The 24,485-nt window shown below is 40.9% G+C and overlaps 1 protein-coding gene across 2 annotated transcripts in view; it reads right to left on the reverse strand.

Moving 5' to 3' along the window:
* The window catches only part of RASGEF1A (RasGEF domain family member 1A), a 279,434-nt gene that overhangs the window by 127,474 nt on the left and 127,475 nt on the right, over window positions 1-24,485 (reverse strand). The window lies entirely within an intron of this gene.

Here is a 24,485-nt window from a genome sequence, read left to right on the forward strand (position 1 = left end):
TTGTGAATGAGATAAGTATCATTGGGGTTACACAAGTAATAAAATAGTTAGTTTGCCAAGATAAAGCCTCTTGATTGTTGTGTCTGTAACACTATTTCCTAGCTGTAGTGAAAAGTTACTTGAGACTTATTAGTACCAGCACAGTAATTGTACCAGTCCCCAGCTCACCTTTGCTGAGGCACTCACCTGTTGATTATGTATGTGGACAGGAAAATAGGGTACTAGGTTTTAATTATTTCTATATTATCTGTTGTTTAGAGCTGCCAGGGTTTTACTGCAAATGTGTACTCTCAAAAATGAGAGCACAATTCAAATGTAAATACTAGCCAATTCCTTGTCATTTTTCCCCTCTACTTCCAGAATTTAGACCTCAGATGTCAATCTTACAGCATGACTGGTTAAGCAACTGCAGTTTTGTCAGTGTTCACTTTTAATGCTCCAGTGCAGAAGCTGTAGAGGACTTTGGCAATTAAAATTTTCTATGAGGGCCCATTAAATGTGCTTAGTATGTCAAGTAAAAGAATTAGGGCTTGCCTACATTAGCTGAACTGATGTAACTGCACTGGTGTATTAGTGTAAAAACCAGGGTGAACTGCACAAGTGTCAGCTCTATTTTATGCTGCTGCTGCCCATCTGCATTAGGCATTTGCAGTTAGACAGATGCAAAAATCTCTAATGTAGAGAAAACCTTAACCCCAATTTTATAACTGACTGCCCTCTACTCCATTGGCTTCAGAAGGACTGGAGGATTTGCAGTAGTTCACCTAACTCAGGACTGAGTCTATAAATTGAAAAGCTGCTAACTGCTTAAGAAATTTTATGAACTAGTTGCTCTTATAAAACTCCAAGATACCTTGGGAGAAGCCAAGTAGTGTAGTAATGTATTCATCCTCTATTATGACTCTGTTCTTCAGTATTGTATATTAATTTTGTGTAAACCTTGCCCTAGGTGATGCCATATTGTTGCTATAGATAAGTTATATTGCCATGGAAATACTGTGTTTCCTTTCTATTGTGCAATGTAGACTGCTAACATAACATGTAAAAAGAGACTTTAATGGAGAAATAATCTCACAGTAGAAAATATTGGCTGGCTATAGGATAACACCAAAAGACAATATTGAGGTCAGATGATGAAACTGTCTTTTTTATATTGCAATGTGCAGTACTAAAATTATTGAAAGTTGTTCTTAATACTATCTGGGCATTGTGAATTACAATCTCTGAAATTAGGCTTGCACAGAAGGATCCAATTTGCTTTTGTTTTTGGCACATGGTGATACATTTCAGGAAAGCAAATTTGCCAGAGGCCTGTTTTCAATGCTCTGCAAGTACTCTTTCTTTCAGTTTTTATCGTTCCTACTCTCTCTATATACATATAAACTCTGTGATCATATAAGATAAAATGATGATGTTTGTTAACTGAAAATCTGACAAGATTTGCATGGAAATGGACCCATTTGTTCTGCTCAAAGTTTTGCATTTATCAGGTGTTTGAACTGCTCAGTTGTGAAGATGGTAATTTCACCCAGCTGAAGTGTTTTTAAGCTTGTGAATGAGGACAGAGGATTGTATTGCAAGTATCCTACTATCTGAACTAGAGTTGAGTTTAGTCTGAGACAGCCCAGGATTTTTAATCTCTGGAAATTTCACTTATTGTGATAATGCGTAAGTCTAGTGAGGAAGGGAAATCTGCCTCTGGCCATTAAAGCTTTAGATGAAATCAGATTGTCTAAAAAAACCTCTGGAGAGACTTCAGGATACCTTTTCCAAGGCTTGATGGTCTCCATATTATAGAATAGGATGTGGTGATCTTCTTTAATCCTGCTTCACTGTGATGAGTTTTTTGCCAGAGTCAGTATTGTCGCTTGACTTGGTCCAATAAGTATAATATTGCCACAAAGCAAATCTTTTTCATTATATACAGCACTCAACATTAGGTAACCCTAAAGATAAGCTGTCTCTTCTGCTTCGATGCCTTGGTTTATAATAAAGGAAAGTTTTGCTTAAATCTAGTCTGCCACTTTAAATTAGTACTTGCACAAATTCATCTACCTGATTTAAGTCTCCAAAGAGCTTGGAGCATTCAAAACTTGACTACTTTTCTCCCAATCAAGTCCCAAGTTAAAAGATAGAATAGCCATTGTAAATTCAACCTAGATCTTTCACTTAGGGTACATCTACACTACAGGGGGGAGTCGATTTAAGATACGCAAATTCAGCTACGTGAATAGCGTAGCTGAATTCGATGTATCGCAGCCGACTTACCCCGTTGTGAGGACGGCGGCAAAATCGACTTCTGCGGCTTTCTGTCGGCGGCGCTTACTACCACCTCCGCTGGTGGAGTAAGAGCGCCGATTCGGGGATCGATTGTCGCCTCCCGACGGGACGCGATAAATCGATCCCCGAGAGGTCGATTTCTACCCGCCGATTCAGGCGGGTAGTATAGACCTAGCCTTGGATGGTAAAGGATGAATATAATATAGGTATCTACATAGGCCACAATACTCCTCTTTGCCCTCCTCTGTTAGCTTTAAAGTCATAAAAATGTTGGTTTAACCTATTTAAATTTGCCCTTTGCCTATCTTTGCATGTAGCCAATAAACCGTCAGACAACACCATAGTAGTTTCCATAGTAGTTAAGGCTTGGTGATGGGCAAGACAGATAATCAGCGGAAAGGAAGCTGAGGAGTCTCTTTACGAGAAGAGATTAAAGTGATTAGGATTATTTTTCTAGGGTTTGTGATAAAAGGGGATAGGCTGAGATCCATAAAATAGTGAGTGTCAACAGATGCTGTGGTTTCCTCACACACTCTTTCTCTAAGAACTGGTTCATTCACTGATTTATGTGGGAGGAGAAGCCATCAAACTTTTCCTCTCTCTCTCTCTCTCTCTCTCTCTCTCTGAGAAACCCTGTCTGGATTTTGAGATAACAGTAGGTTTAAAACTGTATTTACATACTTTCTTTCTCACTAAATAATGCACTTTAAGTAGATTTAAAGCAAACATTATATAGTTTAAGAAGTAGTTACATTTCTGGGCTAGCTACACAATTTCAACCACTCCACTTTTCTCCTTGATATGTCAAGGGGTCTCCTGGATTCCATCCCACTTCCTGTCCCTTTAATAATTTTAAAGTTTGTCCTTCTATTTTCTTGGGTTTTTTTCCCCTGGCTTTGCTGGAATCCATAAAGCTGCCTCTTATGATATACCTGAATTCCTGTCCCAGCTGACAAGAACACCTCTAAGCTATCACTCCACTATCCAGTTTTAAAGGGTCTGTGAGCTTAAAAGGATTTCTCTCTCCACTGATCTTCTTTCATTCTATACACTGAGAAAACGAGGAAGTGGGGAGAGGTGGGTTCTGTTAATTTAGGGCCTCATCAAAATCAATGAGAGTCTTTCCATTGACTATAATGAGTTTTTAAGTTTCCTGTGATCCACTATACAAAAATGAAGGACACACAATAACATTTATAAGGAAACCCATTTAGAATGACTAAAAGGAAAGTACTACTCTGATTAACTTGTGGGACTCATTGTCACAGGATATATTCCTGATGCAAAATAGTTCAGCAAGATTCAAATAAGAACTTGGAATAACAATTGAAAGGGACTTCAGTTGTTTCTGAGGAGCCCTTTCTCGTTTCTATAAACAGGTTCCTACCTAAAGCCACAAGAGCCGCTGAATCATAGGAATCCATGATTGATAGTGTGGTGGTTACTGGTCACACCCAGTCCCATCTGGTGTGGAAAACATTCTACGCTGTAGTGCTGATAATCTGAGTCATTTTGGGAATTGGGATATCTCCTATCTTATAGCAGCCATGGCCAGGATGAATACTGCAGATTTCCTCCTCCTGCTGTTTAAAAGGAACCCTCCGACCAGCAGTTCCTAACTCCCTCCTCAAACACCCACACCAATTCTTGACACATCACACATTCCTCTCTGCTGCTGTCCTTGTAGGCTTGAACCATACCTTAACCCCATGTGGGTATGGCATAGGAGTTTGGGGCTGTGATGGGGTGGGGGAAGACAAGGTCAAACACTGAATCTTGGGCTATGGGGAAAGGGGACTTGAATGCAATGGATTCAAAAAGGTCCACAAATGTGTCTGTTTCCTCTGTTATGTTCATGGCATACGCACAGAAAAGTGATATAAAAACAATAAGTATTCTTGCTGGAAGGTTGCAATGTAACACTACTTTATTTCTTATAACTCAGAATGACAACACACAAGAACCCCAAAACAGAGAGACAAAGCAGGCTGCTCCCTAAAACAGAAATGCATAACTCACCCCACCTTATTCTAGTCTGGTTGTCTGCAAACTGACTCTGCTAGGCCCAGATCATGCATTTGCCTCCAGACCCCCTGGCCTGCAAGCACAACCACAAAAAACCCCTATAGCATTTAAAATGACAGCTTACAATTTTCAATACACCACATGTAGTGGCCCTGACCGTTGTACCACCTATATCCATTTTCAGCTGTGGTTCCATTAATGCTGTGACTTTTGGATGGATTTGTTCTGTAGTAGAGAGAGCACTAACTAGGTCCTGTTCTCACCCAACATTAGAATTCTGGACCCGTAAGGCTATTAAAAGTGAACTATTCTCTTCCCACAGCCTTCTGTTAAAGCAGATTGCATAAGCTATTGCTGTATGGATTTTGTTTTTGTCACCTCACTTTACTAAAGAGCTCTATAAATGCTGCACTCAATTTACAGCAGGAAAAAAGAAACAAATCAAGCGTGCTCTAAACATTATTTTATAAACTGTAAGGCATTGTCTTGCTCTGAAATATGTGGATACGCTGGTTGCCATGGCAAAAGAGAGAAAGGAGAAGAAATTCCTGTGGAGAACACCATTATTACTCAAAAATTATCACTCAACAGGGTTGTATGCTTAATAACTAATAAAAATAGTAAAGGTATTTTAGAAGGCTGGGATGGTGTTTCCTCACTGGTTTGTTTTATTCTATTTGAGAGATTGCCCAGGCTGCTAAAGTGCAGAGGTGATCAGGAGATGTAGCTACATGATACTGTGTGTTTAGCCCTCACGTGTGTATATTAGGCCCTCAGGCAAAGAAAGCAGCCTGGTTTGCTGGTCTTGCAAGGTATCCAGGAAAACTGTCAGATTGTGATAGAGTCAATGGCAATAGAGAAGGTGTGTGTTTGGGGGCTGGGAGTTTCTAGCAGGATACGCATTCTGGCATCTTTGTGCAATTACAATTATTAGGAAAAACATTCTCCAGGCAAGGGGTCTGGCTTGGGAATGACTGCGTCAGTTGAGAGATTTTGACTACGGGGCTTTGGTTTAGAACCTCAAATTCATTGAAGGCCTAAACCGGCAAGGTGCGGAGCACCTCCTGGGGAGGCTGTGCGCCCTATTGATTTGCAGCATGCGCAGTAGCCCTCCTTCTCAGTGGCTTTAATTCTCAGCTTCAATTCTCAGCCACTTCTGTGGCATGAAGGGATCAGAAAACAGCTAAAGCTGCCCACCTGGGAATTCCTCCGGTGTGGGGCCATGTCAAGGGGTCCACAGGAGCACTCTTCACCTCAGACCTTCTGAGCAGTGAGGCAACTGCTTGGGGACTGAAGCAGCTTTGGGCCTGAGTTAGAGAAGCTGCTATGGCTCCTCTTGCCTGGGGCTGCATGTCCAGACTCCGAGCTGGCTGCTAAGGTGGTATAAAGCCCATTCATCCAAATGAGAAAGACACATGTGCTATTAAGGCCCCCAGTCCAGTCCTGGTAGTGGAAAGAGTGGCCATGTGGGGATGGGGTCTACACATCCTGCATGGAGAGAAAGGGTCTTCACACAAGTTCTGAATAGGCAGGAAGTATTGGCAGCAGGAAAGGGCCACTGGATCCACAGTTAGGCAGATCCAGCTGCTTGGAGCCATATATCAGGGTGTTAAGGGGTTGCAGTAAAAACCCTCTGCAGCTGCTGCTCCATGGCCTATCTGCAGCTTTGAGGGTGGATAGGTACTCAATGACTGGAAGTTAGCCAATGTAACGCCAATATTTAAAAAGGGCTCTAGAGGTGATCCCGGCAATTACAGACCGGTAAGTCTAACGTTGGTACCGGGCAAATTAGTCGAAACAATAGTAAAGAATAAAATTGTCAGACATATAGAAGAACATAAATTGTTGGGCAAAAGTCAACATGGTTTCTGTAAAGGGAAATCATGTCTTACTAATCTATTAGAATTCTTTGAAGGGGTCAACAAACATGTGGACAAGGGGGATCCAGTGGACATAGTGCACTTAGATTTCCAGAAAGCCTTTGACAAGGTACCTCACTAAAGGCTCTTACGTAAATTAAGTTGTCCATGGGATAAAAGGGAAGGTCCTTTCATGGATTGAGAACTGGTTAAAAGACAGGGAACAAAGAGTAGGAATTAATGGTAAATTCTCAGAATGGAGAGGGCTAACTAGTGGTGTTCCCCAAGGGTCAGTCCTAGGATCAATCCTATTCAACTTATTCATAAATGATCTGGAGAAAGGGGTAAATAGTGAGGTGGCAAAGTTTGCTGATGATACTAAACTGCTAAAGATAGTTAAGACCAAAGCAGACTGTGAAGAACTTCAAAAAGATCTCACAAAACTAAGTGATTGGGCAACAAAATGGCAAATGAAATTTAATGTGGATAAATGTAAAATAATGCACATTGGAAAAAATAACCCCAACTATACATACAATATGATGAGGGCTAATTTAGCTACAACAAATCAGGAAAAAGATCTTGGAGTCATCGTGGATAGTTCTCTGAAGATGTCCACGCAGTGTGCAGAGGCAGTCAAAAAAGCAAACAGGATGTTAGGAATCATTAAAAAGGGGATAGAGAATAAGACGGAGAATATATTATTGCTCTTATATAAATTGATGGTACGCCCACATCTTGAATACTGCGTACAGATGTGGTCTCCTAATTTCAAAAAAGATATACTGGCACTAGAAAAGGTTCAGAGAGGGCAACTAAAATGATTAGGGATTTGGAATGGATCCCATATGAGGAGAGATTAAAGAGGCTAGGACTTTTCAGCTTGCAAAAGAGGAGACTAAGGGGGGATATGCGAGAGGTATATAAAATCATGAGTGATGTGGAGAAAGTGGATAAGGAAAAGTTATTTACTTATTCCCATAATATAAGAACTAGGGGTCACCAAATGAAATTAATAGGCAGCAGGTTTAAAACAAATAAAAGGAAGTTATTCTTCACACAGCGCACAGTCAACTTGTGGAACTCCTTACCTGAGGAGGTTGTGATGGCTAGGACTATAACAGCGTTTAAAAGAGAACTGGATAAATTCATGGAGGTTAAGTCCATTAATGGCTATTAGCACGATGGGTAAGAATACTGACCCTAGCCTCTGTTTGTTAGAGGGTGGAGATGGATGGCAGGAGAGAGATCACTTGATCATTACCTGTTAGGTTCACTCCCTCTGGGGCATCTGGCATTGGCCACTGTCGGTAGACAAGATACTGGGCTAGATGGATCTTTGGTCTGACCCAGTACGGCCGTTCTTATGTTCTTATGTTATGGATCATCATACACATGCCCTACCCCACCATATACACATGCACAAGTACACAAGCCCATGCATGCATACACATACACCCTTCTCCCCCTCCCCTCCCATGCCTGTGTGTACATACAGCATTGGGCTCTGTGCAGGAAGGTGGGAAATCTCACCCAGGAAGTCCAAGGTGTGGATTTTCAGATTTCTGGCTACTAGAAAAGGGCCCCCATCCTGCTAAGCCCCAGAATGATAGATTTTATAAAGCTCTTGCAGAAGAGCCTGGCCCAAGAGGCATCCACTACTCAATAAATCATCCATATACCTGCAGCATTTCACAGAATACAGGTTAATACCTGCAGTATGGTGACAGCATTTCCGTATCTTCAGTGATGGATGAGGATGCCCATTGTCATAACAAGTTAATGCAGCTTCCTACTGCTAGCACCATCTGCTGCAATTTTTAAACATAGAAAAATATTTTCCTTTGGCAGCATGTCTCTGTCAGAACCAGCTCTTCGTATGACTGTCTGAGTGCCTTTGCAGAGCTGCAAACTGTGGCTTTGCTTCCTAATGGGATGACAAAAACAGTCTAATCTTTCCTAGGTGTTTATATTTTCATTGAACAAATAGAATCAGTTTTTAGTCTTTAAAGCTGTCTGTAGATGCATGTGTTTTGCATCTAAATGTCTCCTATGCTGTCTCCTGTATGTGTTACTATACTCTCTGTATGTCTGTCAAGAATGCCTTTAGGATTTGAAGCTGCTGGGATCAGATTATGAGGTGCTTCCCCCTTGGATTCGGCTGCCTAGAGAGTGAGTGAGGTCTGTCTGACTCAAAAATTGTGGTGCTTGAATGGGTTGTGGGGGCCACCTCAAATATCTGCTTGCTTTGTTTTGCTTGAGCTCAACCCTTATTTCTGTTCGGTGGATGTATCAAAAAACCATGCTTCCTCTCACAGTTAGGTCTAATGACTGTAATGTTTAAAATAATAAAAAAAAAAAGTTCCAAAGTTATGTAAACTTCTCCAAGCCTCAGTTTCTTCATCTATAAACTAAGGATAATTATATTTCCCTATCTTTATAAAATACATTGAAATCTGCAGCTTTAAACTAGGAGATGGAATAGCTCCACAAAATTTGGGGGGAGGGATAGCTCAGTGGTTTGAGCAGTGGCCTGCTAAACCCAGGGTTGTGAGTTCAATCCTTGAGAAGGCCATTTAGGGAACTGGGGTAAAAATCTGTCTGGGGATTGGTCCTGCTTTGAGTAGGGGGTTGGACTGCATGACCTCCTGAGGTCCTTTCCAACCCTGACATTCTATGAAACAGTGGTATCCTTTTTCTTATTAGGACTGGAGTGTGTAAACGAACTAAAGGACTGTGTGCTGACACAGTACTTGGGATGTCTCAATCGCTCCGCTAAAACCATGTGATACAATTCTAACCAGGCAGCAAAATCAATGAAAATCCACAATTTTTCTCAAGTTTATGAAAAAGCAAACATCACTTTTGTTCTGACCTGGAATATTTTACTGCACAAACTACTTAGCTTCTGTGGTTACTGTGTACACCAGAGCCTGTTTATGTGTATGCTTGCAAAACTCCATAGCTTGCAGTTACCTGTGTAGCATTCTTTGTCTGTCTGTCTGTGTCTCTGTCTCTGTCTGTCTATCGAACACAGAAATGGGCCCATACTCAGACAGCAAGAGCAGTAAAATATTGCTGGAAGGAAAACTCATTCCTGTGTTGGTGGTATAATATCATAAGTCAAAGGTTTAAGACAATATGAACCATCAAGCCAACTAATTTTACCCAAGGGCATAATCTTTTATTTTTTTTATTGTTGTTATTGCTCTCACTCCTGGAGGTCATCACTATTTGCTTTATTGTCTAGTTTGGCCATTCACAGGCTGGAGTCTTTATGTAGATGAGGATTTCAGTATGTAAGAACAGCTCTAAGAGCAGGATATGTCAGGGCTGATTCTAGACCTTTGTTTGAAGGACTCTTTGGGGGAAGCTGGTTGCCACGATAGACAGTTTTTTGTGTGTGTCCATGTAAGTTATAAATGAAGATGGTGTGACGTTTTGAGAGTGGTTTTGCTTCTAGGGTCTCTTAGACCACAAGGAAGATCTGATACCACTGGAATATCTTGTCGGCCTAACACCCTTGGTCATTTCATCATTGGATTGTTCCATCACTGTTATGAACACAGACTTTTCCTTCCTTTGCTATCCTTGAGCAGCATTTTAGGAAAACTAAGAGGAATCAGTCGTTGAGTAAATAAAAACACTGTTGATAGAATTTTAAATATGCATGATATGCTGACACAATTAACGGTTGTGGTTTTTGTTCCTTTTTCCCTTTTTTGAAACACCAGCTATGATCCTGCTAAACATTTCATTGTTGAACTGCGGGAGGGTTTACCATGTAAATATGCATGTTATATTTATGGCACATTGACCTGAAAGCAGCAATAATGTAAATAGGTAAATAGATCCTTTCAAATGCATATTTATTTACTCAGCAGACCATAATGGCCCCTTCTGAGCTGTTAGTCAGTCCATCATGTAAATATGTACAGCATTCACTTATTAAACTGTACATTTGTATGCGTATTAGTTAAGCATCCGTGTAAAAAGTGGATACAGCGGCCGCTCTTCATTGTTAAATATCTTTTCTGACACCTTAACAGTTATAAAATAAAATAAATAAATCCTTGTCTAGATTCCTGGATGCCAGGTTTAATGACTGAGTAGTAAAGCCTGAAATACAAGGTTAGTAATGGATATGTTGATAGGCCCTAATCTATGAGAGATTAAAAAGGTTAGGATAATTTTGCTTGGAATGGAGAAGAATGAGAATTATAATAAAGCTATGTAGCATCAAATAATCAGTGGTATAGTGCTGAGAGAGAGGATGGTATTGTGGCTAAGGAGCTGGGTTCAGATTGGAGGGTTAAATTGTCAGAAAGTCTGTGGCAGAGCTATGTGATTTTGGGCACATCACCTAACATCTGATTCTCAACTCCACATTTCTAAAATGGAAGTAACAATACCCCTTTTCTCCCACCTGTTATCGAGCCTATCTATTTAAGTTGTAAACTCTTCAGGGCAGGGACTGTCTCTTACTATGTGTATGTACAAGTGCCCATCAAAATGGGGAAACAATCTTGGCTGAGGCGCCTAAGTGCTAGGTGTCTAATACAAAGAGCAATAATAAAGAACAGACATTTCTGTGTACCCAAGAACAAAAGGACACACAATGAAGTTTAAAAACAACAAATGTGAAGGAGATAATGATTTTTTATGCAGATGGGCCAAGTCTTCATCGGTTGTTGATTTCAGGGGCAGAAAGAACAGAGTGAGGATTTCAGTATTGGCCAGTATTTTCCATGAGGATTTCGTTGATGCAGGATATCACTGACGATAAATAAGATTCACTATCTGATTTGTTGATTGAATTAGAGAAACACCTGTGGTTAAGCAGTATAGGTGTGATGCAGTATACAAAAGCACGCTGTCCAGGAAAGGATTAACAAGTACGTATGGAATCAGTCAACCACACCCCACTACACCTGCAGCTGAAGTCAGATGTGGGGGAAGGGATTAAATGTGGAGAGAGCACAGCTCAGTTGAGGGGCTGACAAGGAAAGATCAGACCTCCAGGAACTACTTGAGAGACTGCTGCCTGTCAACTTCCCCCCAGGGAAGGGTAGGCCTGTCGCAGGGCTATTGTTTGGACTAAATAACTACTTCCTATCAGAGCCTTCCTGTGAGAGGGTAGGTCTGGTATGGGACTACTGTGTGGTTTGTTGCTGGTGATTGACCTGCTGGTGCTAAGTACATCTACTGAGGATGGTGCCCTGGCTAAATAAAGGCTTTCACTTACAGCTGACTGGGGACCCAGTGATGGTTTGTCCTGAGCCCAGAAGCAATGTGGTCATCTAGGATAAAAACTGTAAGGGATTATGAGTGCTGCCCAGTGGCTAGAGGACAGGGCTGGAAGCTAGGAGACCTGCATTATAGACTCATAGGCTTTAAGGTCAGAAGGGACCATCTTGATCATCTAGTCTGACCTCCACACATTGCAGGCCCCAGAACCTCACTCGCCTACTCCTGTACTAGACTCCTGACCTCTGGATGAGTTACTGAAGTCCTCAAATCATGATTTAAAGACTTCAAGTTACAGAGAATCCTCCATTTACACTATATTCCTAAATCTTTCAGTGACTTCTTACGTAGTTTAAAGCAAATGATTTAAACCTTTCCCTTGTCTGTTTCCTTCGCTGTAAGGGGGATAACACACAAGGTTGTAAAATGTTGTGGGATCTGTAGATGAACAATGCTTGGGCAGTGCTGAGCTCTGCTATTATCAATCCTGCTTGGCCTGTTAAATTAGAAAGGGTTTTCATGACCCCATTTAGCTCTAGGCATTGGTTACAGCCAGAAGCAGGGCACCCAACTAGAATGGATCATTAGTAATTTTGATATGACAACTTCTACATTTTTTGGAGGTAAAGAACTGAAATAGCTAGGGCAAGTCCCCAGATTTCATTATAGACAATCTGTTTTCTTTGCCGCTCTCAGGCTTTTGTACTACTGACCTGTTCTTCCTAGCTTCGTATTCACATTAAAAAAAAAAATCTGTTAAGTACAGTAAAATATATTGATGCTCTAAATTTGTTTGGATAAACATTGAATTCCCTCAATGTTATATTGAGTATCAGAGATGCGGTAACTGAACAGCCATAGGATTCAGTGGTTTCTATTAGTTTTCCCAACTCCCAGACTGGCTAGAACATACTCTGTGATGTTGCCTCATGGGATCTCCATTAACCACGGCTGCCTTTGGCAGTCATGAAATGGATAGTGGACAACATAGCAACTCCAAGTGCTGGAGTTGAGCTATTGACACTGTACAATATGGACAATTAAATTATGTTGTATTGTACAGTGTATAATTTGCAGCTTCCATTGCAGAAATATTTTTTGGAAGCTGAAGCTTCTTAAATGACTTCACATAGCCAATATTTTTAAAGCCGCAGCATTGACAACTAGATAATGTGTTAGTGCCATGCAGCTCATACCAGTCAATTACAGATGTAAGAATGGTGTTGGAGAGATAACATTGGAGACCAAAGGATTCCCAATTTTGAAGGAGTTTTCAGGAAACCAATGGACAAGTCCACCTTTAGATTCTCTCTAGTTTGGTGATACTAAAGATAAGTCAGCTAGAAAGAGAATTTATTTGTGTATTTGGCTAGACTTCAGCAAATGATATCTGAATACAAGGGCAGCCTCCTTAATTAGTTGCTGTATAATGTCATATTTGTTTCTGTGTAATGTGTAACTTCTGCATTAATTACTGCTGTTTTTAATTCTTTGTAGGTTATTTTGTATTTATTAATACTATTTCTTATCTGTTTATATCTGTCAAGGTTTATTTTTATATCCTTATCTGTCACCGGGGTATCTGTATGTGAGTTTAGTTTCTAATCCTAATCTCTAATGGCTATCTATCACACCATGCACAGTTTCTCATGATTCATTCTAGGATGAAGAGAGCTTTAGGAGAAGGCTGGTAGTCTTGTTGCAGGTCAGTGTTGAAGTGTATTGCCAGAATGAGGGGGGAAATAACCTGTGCTCTTTGAACTCCCCCAGTGCTATTAAAACTCCAGGGTCATGAGCTCTAAACCCATTTAAAAAATAGAATGTGGTAGGAACAATATAGCAAATGTGGATTTTTGTTTGGGGGGAAAGTTCAGAGAATTCTCTGAGCCTTCTCCAAAGCTTTCATCTGTAATATTTTGCCTGAAAGTTTCCCAAGATTTCTGCTCCTTCTGCTTCTGGTTGGAATGAAGGAAAGTAGAGATGAAGGGTAAGGGAAAAGATTCCAAGTTCAGTTTGAACTTTGGGTGAAAGTTCAAGTTAGTTCTGGTTCACATAAGGGTGAATTCACTCATCTGTAGTAAATACTAGTAGTTCATTTCATGGCCAACTGTGAGAATTAATTTTTACACACTGTATTATATTGTCACAATGGTTGCCCTTTTATATACCTTTCAAAGATCCAGCATAAATAATTCTGCCTCCTTGTCAAGAATCCTTATCATCCTTGTCAGCTTGATTCTGTCTCTCAGTCTCCAAAAGGAGAACTCTGCATAAGCTTGAAAACTTGTCTCTTTCACCAACAGAACTTGGTCCTATAAAAGATATTATCTCACCCACCTTGTCTCTCTTAATCTGACCCTTTCAGAGATCAGAGCCCTAGAAATTCTTTAACTGATTACTTGGGAGATCACATTGGCACTTAGTAGACTTGTTTCCCAGTGTTCCCGAAAGTGATTGACAGCTCATGGTCTCCTGAAACTTGTCTGCACTTCATGGACCAACTAATAAAGGCATATACAGTCCTTCATAGACTTAATGAATTCTCCACCTGCTATCTGGAGTAGTGAATTCATAATGAATGTATTATTACTGGTAATGTTAAACAGCAAACTTTTCACTCCTCTTAAATGATGAGATGTCAGACACATGAAAATAAATAATAGAAGAATGTATAGGGTTTTATATTTAATTTGCTTATAATTGTCTCTATTTTCTCCTTAATATAGTTTGCCATGGGATTAAATGAAAAAAGAAAACAATATAATCGGAGTTTCCTATAATTGTATGGGGTTTTGTATAGTTACTAATGGCCAATTTCCATCATGTGTTACATATAGGGCTGGCAGCACCGCCTTTCATTAAGGCTGCCCAATACTTCCCATTATAAGACTCTGTTTTCAATTGCTTATAATTTGGCCAAACTTTAACCATTTGGGCAGACATTTTCTGCTTCACGAAGCTTCCCATGCCTTATTCTGCCTAAAGAGGCAAGGTGGGGTATGGGGTGGAGAGATAAAATAAGAGGGCAGATGAACAAGTAACCCCAGAGAGGTAAAAATGTAGCCCAGATGCAGCAAAGACTCCTTTATTTAGTGCAGGGGTCGGCAACGTTTGGCACGCGGCTCGCCAGGATAAGCACCCTGGCGGGCCGGGCCAGTTTTATTTACCTGCTGACGCAGCAGGTTCGGCCGATTGCGGCCCCCGCTGGCCGCGGTTCACCGTCCCGGGCCAATGGGGGCGGTGAGAAGCGGCATGGGCGAGTGATGTGCTGGCCGTGGCTTCTCGCCACCCCCATTGGTCCGGGACGGCGAAATGTGGCCAGTGGGGGCCGCGATCAGCTGAACCTGCCGCGTCAGCAGGTAAATAAAACTGGCCCGGCCCGCCAGGGTGCTTACCCTGGCAAGCCGCGTGCCGAACATTGCCGACCCCTGATTTAGTGTTTATTATGTACTGTGAGTTTGATCTCTGCTATGCTGGAAGGGAATTGAATCGGGCTTGAGCACTGAGCCGCATAATCCACTAGCTTGTGCTAGAAGCATGGTTGGATAAACTGAGGCAGAGACCTGCTGGGCTGCATCTTGTCATGAGGAGGTGCAGAGTAGGAAAGATGGAGAAATGGTGCTTGTTAAAGTTGTTTTTTGTCAACTATTATTTTTGTTTGTTTTTTTTCAGTTGAACTTGAGTCAATCGGTTGTTTCAGTTCCATAGAGGAAATTCTTTTCATTTTGCAATAAAGACAGAAGGTGAAAACATATGACAAAGCAGCATTATTTTATTGACCAGACTGTTACTTCAGAGCTCATGTAATACTGTGTATGTTATTGTTATCTTACTTATGGCTCAGAAAGGTGCAGGACTGACTGTCCCAAAGTCCTTTGTTTAAACAGCATTGCAAACATCCTCACCTCACTCTGTAAAAGTATCTTGCCCCCTTCTGGGATTAACACAGCTTTCCACCTTTGCATCAAAAAGGACTTGATCCAAAGCCCACTAAAGTCCGTGGAATGATTCCCGTTGACAGGCAGGCCCTTAATCGTTAGCTGAAAGGAGTGTACAATTCTACCAGCCAGGCAGCCGTTTGTGATGATGATGTTTTTGTGAGGCCAATATCTGTTCACTAGAAGCTAGACCAAACCACTTATTTGTTTTGAACAGTCAACAAAGCAGCTACCAGATTATTAACCAGTTTCAGTCACTACTGTGGACAATAGCATTTGGTAAATTGCCTGATGTTTGGGTTTAGAGAATGTTGTTGGGGTCGGGGTGGGGGGCGGTTTCCGCTGGTTAGGGAAATATTTGGACTCCCTAATGTCCTTATTTGCTCATGCTCCTACAGCTTAGGAAAAATGGAATTAATTATTTAAAAATTGTAGATTTTAATAAGCAAAACAAATTAAGTCTTATTACTTAAAAGAAACATCTAACTATGGCTGGTGGTCCAAATACCAAAATGGTAGTGCTTCTGCGCGACTCTCTTTAAATAGCCTGTCAGTAAACAAGCCACTGATCCATCCCTCTCACTCTTTAACATTGTTGTAGTGTTTCTAAGCAACTGCTGCAATTCACTTGTTAGCTAGTGTTTCCTTCACATCAGTCATGATGGTAATGTTTTACATGTGTATAGATCCTTTCATCCCAAAGGGCTTTACCAATCTAAGTATAGTTATAAAGCACCTCTGAAACACAGCCACTACTTTCTGGGGGAGGAAGGGATTGGGGGAAGAGGAGTGGGCAAGCACACAACTACACAAGCTACACAGCCTGGGGGAAATAAAAATCTTGGCCAACTACAACAAGGCAAACTCCAAGTCTAACAGAAGGTGGAGCCACTGTCAGGATAGCCAAAGCAAATGGTCTTCTGTTGTAGTAAATACCCAGATCATTTCCTGGCTGGGCTATCTAACTTGGCATCTCTGAGCAGTGACGGTCTTTTGTCTAACCTCAAAGCAGCCACCCTTCTTGAAAGTCCAGACCACATATCTGGCGAGTGTGGGAGGGGAAGCGGAAAGGGTTTGAGCCACTGAAAATCTTGTAAATACCTCTAGAGTGTGACTAAGGTAATATCATCTGAATCTGCTCCTTGTTGTTTGAAATACCTGGTAGAAGGGTTATTCCCAAGTATGGTATGGAATTATGAACTTTTGTTGGCCAAGTTCTGGCCTCTAGTCAGTGACATTTGCTTTCCAGGGTTGTACCTTTTTCAGCTATTAAATTATAACTTCCCATTAAGATCACCATCCAATTTTTTTCAGACAGGCTGTTCTTAGAAGGCAGTAAAGAACATGAAATCTCAAAGATGCCTTTAATTATTTGTTTGTTTTTGATGTTCACAGCTTTTGTTGCTTTCTGTTTCCATTGTCTCATTTTATTCTGTGATCAGGAAGAATCTGGCAGCTTAAGGCTATCGGTCTGGAAGTATTCATCAGCTAGACACATTTGTCATGGACTGTGTTTTCAACCATTTGCTTTATATATTTTCTTCAGAGGATGATGCAGTTTGATGTTATTTTGTGCTCCAAATAGCTGCAGGTTCACTGTCCATTATCAGACTACAAGCTGTCGTCTTTTTCAAGCTCTTAGTAACTCTCACCAGTCCTCTGTCATCTTATATGTGAGACAGCATGCTGACACTTTAACATTGTGTCTTTCATAGAGAAATCCAGGAAATCTGGGATGGCTCAGTGAACCCTCCCCCAATCCATTTTGGCCACAAGGGAATATTTAAAGTTCAGGTGCTGCATCCGAGAATGGTTACCAAATGGTTTGATTCACCGTCCTAGAAAGGCTGCATGGACACATCAGTTAGAGCCAGTTTTAGGGGGGGTGCAATTTAGATATTAATTGAAACCACAGTGATTAAAAGTTGCAGTTGTCTGATAGCCATGTGAAATAGGATGGTGGCCTTAGGCTTGTTGCCAACTGTCCTTATCACCCCAAAACCTCTCTCCATCATCACAAAGGACATAGGTTGCTGCTTTTCTTTGCAGAGTCAGCTGAGAAGACAAGGCATGGAAAGCGACCAGCTGTGACTAGAAAGGTATCAGTGTCCAGGCTCGTTTGCTTAGCAGTGTGAGGAGAAACCTACATTGCAGAAATTTGTGCTGCATTGCTATTGTTCTATGGTTAGTAAAGGAGTTTAGTTTGCAAGGATGTTACTCTGGCATCTTTCACCGGTACTATGTTCTCTTTAAGGGAGAAAAAAGACACCAATCAGTAGCTTAAAATAAGTCATGTCTTTCCAGTTGTTTGTTTGTAATCAAGCACAGGATGGGCCAATTCCAGCTGAGGAATGAGTCAGAACTGGAACCTTAAATCTGCCCCACTTATATGGGATCTGGTTGGTGGGAAGAGCGATGGGTTCAAATCCCCAGACATGAACCTGACTCAGTGGTTTTGTTTCTTGGTAGGATCCCAAACCAGAAAATTGGTATTTTGAAGTTCTGTGGTTTTATAGTTATACTGACATGAATAATAACCCTATTCAAGAGGGTGTGTGTGTGAGAGAGAGACAGAGAGAGGGGGAGAGAGAATATGGGGTGGAGGCGAGGGGCAGGCGGTCCTTTTGATGTCAGTCAATGAAATATCCAATATGTAAGATGCTGTGTTTCAACATTTGAAGTAAAAGGGACCATGCAGATTTTGCAGTCTCATGCACTTCATTCCCTTTCCTGCATACTTACACTCCATCTCTACTCAGGATGACTTCTATCTCTGGCTGTGATGAGCTGTTCAACCCACACCAACCCTAAAGGGATTAGGGCGGCACAGATATGGCCGATTAACCTTATAGGCCATACTTGGTGGGGAATCTGGCTTGAATGAAAATGGCTGATAAAGCTGAGCTGGAGGAGAAGCTGGCTAAAGAATACAGACAGGAAGTTTGCAGTCATTCTCTAAGGTTAGAAAGGAGGAAACCCAGGGAAAGAGAAAAGCCCTGGAGTCCTGGCCCTAAGGGAAGGGTTTATCCAGAAGAGGGGAGAATGAAGCGTGTAGGAGGCAGAGTAGGAAGGCCTAGGGAAAGAGCAGCAAGTCTAGAAGATAGAGACTGTGCAGGTCTTGGCTTCTGATTGTTGGGTCCCTAGGCTGGAACTGGGCGTAGTGGATAGGACCAAGTTCTCCTACCAGCCTCTGGAAAGTGGCAAAGGATTGTGGGAGATGCCAACTGGATAGCTAGTCCAGAGGCACTTTGATACTCTGGAAGGGGGCGTATATAGTGATGTAGCCGACAGAGGGCTGAATCACAGAGAGAGGGAGAACCTGGAGTCGCAGAGAGAGAGGCTGCATGGCGAGTGAACAATGGAAGGGGGCGCCAGACCAGATGAGAGCTGACTTCCCAGACCCAGCCACAAGGATGCGCCACTGCGGTGAGTGTACTCTGTGACGCTGCCTCATAAAGACACCGCTGAAGAACAATAGTTTTGCTTTTTGAACATATTAGGTTTTATTTAATCAAATGGCAAGTACTAAAAATTAGTCCATGGGGGAGGATAGTCCAGTGCTCCTCTATGGGCATCTCATTTCTGTCCCTCTCCTTCACAAATTATCTGTGTTTGTACATGATACCATATATCTGGTGCTTAGACAGATAAATCAAACAGGCTTAGCTGGATATAAGTAGCCTTGTATGGAAAACTGCATGTTTATGTTCCTGTCCATGGTTGCAAACTGTGGATGGTTATGCTCCTCTCAGCAGTTGCTACCACTGTTCTTTTTCTTCTGCAACTCCAAGTGCTGTGTCTGTAGCAGCATTTCTACAAATTAGAGAAAGGCTTTTGACTTTCCTCCCACAAGTTTGCAGATAAGATAATTTACTACCAGGCACTATCCAAAAACTTGAGTGGATTTTTAATGCTAAGTGATAGTTTGGGGAAGACAGCCACCTGGCTGTGAGTACTGGGTTTGCCTGCTTATCCATCTCTGTCTGATGCTTTCATTGCATGTGTGAAGGATTCAGTTTACATGCAAATGAAGAAACTTAGTAATCAGTTCCTTAATTAGCATTTGCCTATTTCACATACACAGAAACAACTTTGACTCTATTGTGATAGCCTAGTAATATCTGCTAAAAGTATTGGCAAACAAAATCAAGTCCCCTAGTTAACTTAATTATCCACTTTTATCCAGTGTGAAGAGCAAGCTACCTGTTAATTGACAGTTGAGACTTGAGAGACCAACAATAACACTCCAGTAACCTTCTAATCTCTCTGCATATTTTTGGTAAGAGCTTTTTAAGCCTTCAGCCATCAGGGTAAGCTGTCCAAATTGTAAGCCACAGAGAGATGCTATATTTGGCATTGCTTAGCAAAATATACTACTGCTTTTCAGCATGCTGCTACAGGTGGACCTTGACATTCGCAACACATGTGTGTTTGCCAGCTGTGCCCTACATTGTCAAATTGCCCAGCTTCAGTAGCTCTATTTGTAGGCTAAACCATCAGTGACCTTTTCAGAAATCCCAGGCTTCCTACAATTAAGGAGCTAGACCAGTGTGTAGCCCAGTGCTGCAGCCATTTAAACTGCATAGCCGAATTGAGAGTTAGAGCACTCACAGATCATCTACACAAGGGAAAACGTCTAGGAGTCTCCAATTAAAATGGAAGTTGTGTATGTTTGTGTTTTAGCCTTTTTATAGCCCCGGGGATCAATATAGTGTGTGTATTAAATGCACTCCTGTTTTTGAAGGTATGCACACATACAGCTATTTTTACAAGATTTAAAAAAGGCAGAAAAGTATCCCAACTGTCTTTCAAATACTCTTGGATGAAGTAGCATGTTGTCATTTCTTTAGGGTAAAAATGATGCCTTATCTACAAATGCAATTGAGGCAGCGACATAGAGATCAGGATTAACCAGTTATCTTCAAACACACAATATTCTTAGAAGTAGGGAAAATAAAGTGAGTCTTACAAATATGGACCATGCCAATATTGGTAGAGCTTTGATTCTGCCTCCCACCTGATTTGAATGTCCCAGCAATGCAGGGTTAGTGCTGAATCCCATCCATTACATCTCAATGGATGATTTTGGCCTTGTCGCTGAACATTTTCAAATAAGATACTAATATATTACAAGCTGATAAAGAGTAAGGCTGAGCTTTTCAAAAGATCCTAAGGGAGTTAGATCTCCAACTCTCTGTCAATTTGGACCCCTAATTCCTTTGAAAATCCCAGCCTAAAGGAAGAGAGTTCCCTGTATAAAAGAGCTGAAGGGGGGTGATTGGTTAGAGAGAGAATCTGTAGAGTATTCCATTCGTTACACAGAGCCCAAGATTTCCTACCTCCCTCCAGTGCACAAAAAGGGAAGCACTAGCATGTTTCATCACTTGCCACACTGAATATTAATTTCCAACATATCATTTGGAGAATAAATCCACTTTAGGAGCACAACAGCCACATAATAAGACGATTATTTCAGTTCCTTTTTGGCCTTACAGAATCCTTTGTTCTACAGTCAGCTCAGCCACTCATAACATAGAGCTTATAGTATTTAGTATGAACTCACCAAGAAGACGTCAGTTCATTTCTAGCTCTGTGTTTATCTGTAAGTAAGGCCACTTGAGAGACTGGGAAGGTCTGTCTCTGGGACAAAACTTAGACCGCTTATAGCACTGTCATCCAAGCAGCCTCACAAAAATGTCTTTTCCTTTTTCTTTCTTAAATGAATCAGAATCTTTTGCTAAAATATAGCTTGGTTTGTATTGCCATGCAGACTACACCCATGTCATGGACAAATTGTATGAGCCAGAAGCTATTGTTTGGTGACTTATGAATCTTAAGTTTGTCTCTCATTCTCACCACAAATGCTTCATGCCATATGTTAGATCTTGGAGCATCCCAACTGGAGTGTAGCTAGTGATTAGAACCATATAGATGCATTCTCTGATATTTGCCCCCTAGCCTCTGTATACCTGTAATCTCTCAAGGTAGAGCTGCCATGACCCACAATCTGAGCTGTTAGACTTAGTGGTGTAGCAATGAGTTTAATACAATGATGAAGAACAAAATAGCCTTTCAGTCACCATAAGAAGTATTTCCCATAAGAATTACAAGCCAAACTTTCCCCAGCTCATCACAATTACTCCTCCTCTTCTTGGACTTAATATTGAGGACAAAAAATAAACGGGCACAGAGAATGAGATCTCTTTACAGGTTGATCTTCCAAGTTACAGCTGAAGCACACATAGGAGGCTTACGCTATATCTGCTCATGTCCCCTGTGGGTACTTAGAGAGGTTGGCTGAAATCCTGAAACCTACCGAAGTCACTGGGAGTTTGACTTCCATGGGGCCAGGATTTCACGCCTTTACATCCTAGAGATCTCAATCGAACACTGAACCTTTTGTAAGGCATAAGTTAAGTATTAGACTTAAAGTAAAAATGTATACATTACAAAGGTTCTGTGTATAAAAGATTTTTTCATCAAGATGCTTAATGTCAAAAGTTGAGATGCAATTTGAGAATGAACTAAAAAGTTTAGCTAACACATTTTAGGGCTATATTTAACTCAATAGAAGAAAGCAGACAACTTTCCTTTAATCACTAAACAACTCTGTGTATCTGGACAAGGTGAGTACTGATGTGGAAATGACCTATAGGGCGAAGCAAATCCCAAACTGCAGATTTCACAAGTAGAGCCAAGCACTCTACATTCCAGAAGGTGTTTGGAGCTAGAATTTTGCTTTGGCCCGGTACAGAGATAGGAGTCAGCTGTCCTGTTTGGACTGACATCCAACACTGAAAGTGTTTGAATATCATCTTTTGTTTCCACTCTATATCTACTAAGTTCATTGAAATATTTCACATATCCAATTTATTTGACTTCTCAATTCCTGTTTTTTGTTGAATTTTGTAGTTTTTTTGGTTGGGAGTGAAATTGGGTTATTCTAAGAATTACATTTGATATTCTTCCAAAGAGCCTTCTCTGAGTGAGAAATCATTGTCATTGATGGTCACCTACAGGTCAGATTAACGACCTTTAGTGGAAGACCACAGTCGTTCAACCTGTGGAGTCTACCTGTCACCTGTGGTACGGGAAATGCAGTATTTGTCTACTTATCATTAGTGAACCTTTCTTCAAAATGAGAAATATTGTAAAAGTTTGGATGAGTAAAGAGCACATATAAATATAGAATTTGAGAGCTTTTTAGGTCCAGTACACCAATCTGTAATACAATTCTTTGGTGCATAACTTTGTGGGCTGAAACTGCATTTTCCATTGTGGGATCACTATTTCAAGTCCCAGACCCAAATGCATTTCAGTTTAGTTCCCATTGGAAGTGTGTGTGTGCGCGCGCACGCGTGCATGTGTGCGTGCATATATATACACACAGACACTCATACAGGAGGACCTCAGTTTTACGAACACCAATCTTATGAACAGCCAGTTATATAAATCATTTTTTCTGATTGCGGGGGAAAAAGAAATCACAATGAAAATGGTGTCAAGGTACAGCAAGTTGATTCACATCTGATGTCTTTAGTGGATTGGAAATCACTTTGTAGCAATTTGAAGGACAAGAAGAAATGGATATTGTGCACCATAGTGCAATTTATGCACCGTATCTACAGTAATTTAGAGATGTCCAATTTTATGAACTCTTCAAGCTCTATTAGTTCATAAAGTAGTTCTCCTGTGTGTGTGTGTGTGTGTGTGTGTGTGTGTACACATACATGTATATTCTAAAGTTAAATAGAAAACATGAGAGGTTAGTGCTTCTATTTACTGTGCTAATATAGGAGGAGTGGGGTAGGGACAGAGATCACATCATATTTTGCTTTTGCTGTGGGATTTACTTGGGCAATAGTTCCTTAGTTCAGTAATGTTTAATCTATTTTGTTTAAGAGCGAGCAGACCTTCCAGCCTGGATGCCCATATATTTATTTATCATCAAAGGCTTTATCAGTTCCAGCCTGCTTTATTTATTTTTTTTGTGCTTTCACTCCCATCATTTCATGCAGGCTTTCTGTCCTCTAGGTCTGAGTGTGTTTTGAAGACAGGAGAAAGAGTCTGCATTCTTTGAGAACATGCAGGCACACAAGTGTCATTTGGATGGAAATATCCTTGAGTGTGTGTGGACAAATTTTGGAGGATTATTCTTTACATTTTCCAAAGTTAGCAAGTTACCTGTTGTGCTATTGCCGGTGGCATAGCTAGTTTGCCTTGGGGCAGCTTTAATTTGCATACTCACATTTTCCCACATATTTGCATAAGGGAATTGGTGGCTGCTGCTCTCTATTTTTCCCCCTCTTTCAACATTTGCTTCCTCTGTTGTTCTTTAATGTCATTTTCTCTCTTTCTCTTCCCCTTCCTCCCCCCATTATATGCAATCTTCAGTCCTGGTAATTAAATGCTGCATCTTCATGTAGATTAAACAGAAAAGCCACCTTCTTGTGGTGTTTTTTCTTTTCCACATTTTACGGGTATTTAGAGAAGAGAATGCTTCTGTGTACAAGAGTAATAGCCTCATAATCCAGCAGTGAGGAATGATCCAGTGGTTAGGGCACCTGAGTTCTTTCCTGGCTCTGTCACAGACATGTTATAAGGCACTGGGCAAGGCAGCTAACCCCTTTATGCTTTCATTTCCCCATCTGTGAAATGGGCATAATCATACTTGCCCATCTTTTTAAAGCATGTTGAGATTTATGGATGAAAAGTGCTATATAAGTATTGGTATGGTTATTAAATGCTATAACAGGTAAGGTGGTGGAACTAATAGTTTGCCCAAGAAAAGGATGTGAAAGGCAGTTTCAGTTATAAATGAGTCTGCTAAAATATAGTGGCCTTTGCTTATTTTGCTCCCTAGACAACACAATTGTACTAAAAAGATTTTTGAATGGGAAAAGCCACTGAAATATCAAAAGGTGACAAGACAAAAAACATCATCAATATCTGCCTTGGCTACTAGACCTCTGTATCAGGCAACTCACTGAGATATTAAGAGTAGTCTAGCGAGGAGATCTTTTCCTTACTTACAATGCTAACTCAACTGGAATTCATGGAGCATAAAATGGATATTACACAGGGAGATGGTTACATATTTGGACATGAAAGTGGAGATAAAGGTCACAAGTGACTG

The sequence above is a fragment of the Malaclemys terrapin genome, chromosome 7, assembly GCF_027887155.1.
Source record: "Malaclemys terrapin pileata isolate rMalTer1 chromosome 7, rMalTer1.hap1, whole genome shotgun sequence".
NCBI lineage: Eukaryota > Metazoa > Chordata > Testudines > Emydidae > Malaclemys > Malaclemys terrapin.